The sequence below is a fragment of the Hordeum vulgare genome, chromosome 2H (assembly GCF_904849725.1).
Source record: "Hordeum vulgare subsp. vulgare chromosome 2H, MorexV3_pseudomolecules_assembly, whole genome shotgun sequence".
NCBI classification, from domain to species: Eukaryota; Viridiplantae; Streptophyta; class Magnoliopsida; order Poales; family Poaceae; genus Hordeum; species Hordeum vulgare.
In genome coordinates this window covers 491,342,291-491,346,047 of record NC_058519.1, presented here as the reverse complement: position 1 = coordinate 491,346,047, position 3,757 = coordinate 491,342,291, and positions in this window count along the sequence as shown.

Genomic DNA, 3,757 nt, shown 5'->3' with positions numbered 1-3,757 from the left:
TAATAAGTGTATGAGTTCTTCGGACTAATGTGAGTATTTGATTGTTGGCACTTCCACCATCCATATTTTGTTAGCCTCTTCAGTACCGTGCATTCCCCTTTCTCACATTGAGAGTTGGTGCAAACTCCGCCGGTGCATCCAAACCCATGACATGATACGTTCTGTCATACATAAGCCTCGTTATATCTTTCCTCAAAAGATCCACCATACCTACCTATTAAGGCATTTCCATAGCCTTTCCGAGATACATTGTCATGTAACATCCATCATCTCATGACTTGATCTTCATTTCATACATGCTTTTCCTTGATCATAGAGTCGCATACTAGTTGGGCCTTGCCCTCATTACTGCTACATGACGCGCTAGTATCATTGCATATCCTCCTACACTGGCAGAGGCATACATTTGCATACATCATCATAGTTTTCACTTGTCTTTATGTTGAGTACTTCTTGTAAAGTGTGATGATTTTTCTTTCTATTCATGTAAAATATAGGGTGTTGCCCTTAAGTGAGGAAAAGATCCCAAAGAGGACAAACAAAAGATCCCAAAGAGGAAAAATGAGAGATAAAAAGAAAGAGCCAAAGAGGCCACAAAAAATAAAAAAAAGGAGATAAAAAGAAAAAGAAATAAAAAGAGAGAAGGGGGCAACACTACTATTCCTTTTGAAAGATCCACACTCGTACTCCATTACTATATTGGTACTGCATAGAGATTATCACTCATGCATAACTATGTGGGGATCCTTACACTATAGAACTTGGTTTGCATATTCCCATGCTGAGCCTTCTCAAATGATCTCTAAGTTTTCATGAGCAAACAAGTTGGATGCACCCCCACTAGTTCCATTGGAGAGCTTACCTTAGCTCATATGTGCATCCGTTACATGGCAATCCTTACTCCTCACATCATATCTATCATTTGGCTTTCTCTCGCCTATGGTTGTCCTCATTGATGAGAGCCTTTCACACCTTTTTGTCTTCCTTCCCCACCATTATTCTATTTGCCATCCTAAGTGCCAACATATCTTGCTTACGCTCATCCATTGCATGAGTGCTCAAAATCGAAAGGAGAGGATAATTTTAGTTGTGCCTGACAAGTGGTCTGGGGATGAGTCAAAATAAGATTCCAAAGGAGACTAAGTGTGAGGTTTAGTAGATTGAGTTCTCAATTAACTTTTTATTTATCTATGAACCCATCTCCCACTTCTTGCATGCAAACACCATTTGGAGGCATTCGAGTCACGGACAACGAGAGCTCTTGCATCTTTATGTTCTTACTTTGCTAAACTCAATACTAGATATAGACTCTTTCTTGATTTTGTCTTGACTTGAATTGCATATCTCACTTGCTTTACTTTGAAGTTCTTATATGTGTGTTAGCATGTCACCACAAAAATTATTGTGTTATCATTTATCTACTCAAGGACGAGCAGAAATTAAGCTTGGGGATGTCGATACGTCCCAAACGTATCTATAATTTTTGCTTTGTTCCATGATCTTTTGGGTGACATTCTTATATGTTTTGCTACACTTTTATATCATTTTACACATATTTGGACTAACCAACTAACTCAGTGCACCCATTGCCAGTTTCTGTCTGTTGATGTCTTTTTTTTCACGGGCTTTTACCCAATTCTCTGAAGCCCGAAAAAATCCAGAGAAATATATAAAACAATCAGTGAAACAGAAACTTCCGGATCACCGAAGGAGGGCCAGAGGGGGTACAGGGGCCTCCCAGGCGGTCTGCTGGCGCGGCCAGGCCCTAGGCCGCGCCAGGAGGCCTCTTGGGTGGGCCCCACCTCCTCCGGTGCCCTCCTTTGGCCTATATTTAGTGTTCCGTGAGGAAACCCTCGCAGACTTCCTGGAATCGCGAATTTCTCTATCATTCCGCCGCCGCAGCGCTTCCGAGATCGGGAGCGTCAGGAGACCTCTTCCCGGCACTCTGTCGGAGGGAGGATTGACCTCCGGGAGCTTCTCCACCACCATGGACGCTTCCCGGATGTTCCGTGAGTAGTTTTCCTTAGACCATGAGTCCATGACCAGTAGCTATGTGATGTCTTCTCTCCAATCTTGTGCTTCAATGGTTAGTCCTTGTGAGCTGCCTACATGATCAAGGCATCTATGTAATTCTCTTGCTATTGCTATGCCCGGTTTGTTGGGATCCGATGGATTATGAGATTATGTTCAGATTTTTATGAGTTATATATTTGATTATCCTTTTATGTTCTTGCATGTTCTCTGTTGCTTTTTATTGCTTTGGCCAAGTAGTAGATCGTAACTCCAAGAGGGAGCATTATGCATGATTGTGGGTTCGGGCCCCTCGATGTCTAGCTTGAGTGACAGAAACATGAGACTAGTGGATGTGCTTGTTGCCACCAGGGAGAAAACAATGGTGCTTGTGACCAAGGTTGCAAGGATTGTTTACCTTACGCATAGTTTGTTAATGCAGTTGTCCGTTGCTTTGAGTTTACACTTTGGGTGGGGCTCGCAACTTAATACCAGAGAGATGTTCTCGATAGATATCTCAAGGTGTATGATTAGTAAGTAGATACTGATGAATAAACGCTCTACTTGTCTCGGCGTATTGCCCATTACTATTGAACCTCTAACTATCAAGGAGCATAATTAGCATTGTGGTGCGATCATAATTCTGTCAATTGCCCAACTGTGATTTGTTTACCCTAGCATAGTTGTTTATCGTCTTTTGGGAGAGAGACATCACTAGTGAACGTCATGTGACTCCGGTCCATATCACCACCATTTCTTACACCTCCACTATTTACCGTTTTATTTACTTTTCCGTTGGAATCACTATTACCTTCCCACTTGTGTTTTGATCCTTTGCAAACTACAAGGCCGGAGAGATTGACAACCTCTCTGTACTCGTTGGGAGAAAAGTTATTTGTTGTGTGTGCAGGTCCACGTCTTCTGCTAGCTCCAGGGTGGAAGACACCTACTTGTTGAGCCTAGGAGTCCTCCTGGTTCGATAAACCTTACAATCTCCGTGTAAGGGAAATTTGCTGCTGACTACGTCTCCACCTTCCACTTGGGGTAACCAACGAGGGGCGAGAAGTATATACATCACCTCGTCATCTCTTCACAACAAAGTTGCTTTACCGGTGTATCGCCCACTCAGGAGTTGTCCTAGAATGGGACCATGAAGTTATCATTAAAAATCCTGATTTTCTTTTGCAGGTCACTCACGAAAGGCTACCCTTGGGGGTGAAGGTACATAAGGGCAATGGCCATGGTGATGGCATATGCTCGTTGTGTAATGAACAAGATGACTCAAATCATATATTCTTTACTTGTGTTATTGTTCAATTCGTTTGAAGTTGTATATGTAAAGTACTTCCTCCGTCCCAAAATTCTTGTCTTGGATTTTTCTAGATATGAATGTATCGAATCACGTTTTAGTATTTAGATACATATATTTCTATACAAACCCAAGACAAGAATTTTGGGACGGAGGGGGTACTTGGGAGCAGGTGGTGCCCCTCAATTTTTCCTGGTTGCTAATGTCCTTCATGCATGTCATGGCCAAGATCAAAGTTGTCAGAATTGTGACTCAAGTCTTGGAATTTTACGACCTTGCGATCCAAACTAGCACTGTGATTCTATGATTTTGCTCATAGAATCTAAGTTTCTGCGTTGTTGTTAGTTATGATTCTATGATTCATGATCCTACCAACGGAACTCCGGTCTGGTTTAAAATCTCAATTCTGACAACTTTGGCCAAGATCATCATTTGCTT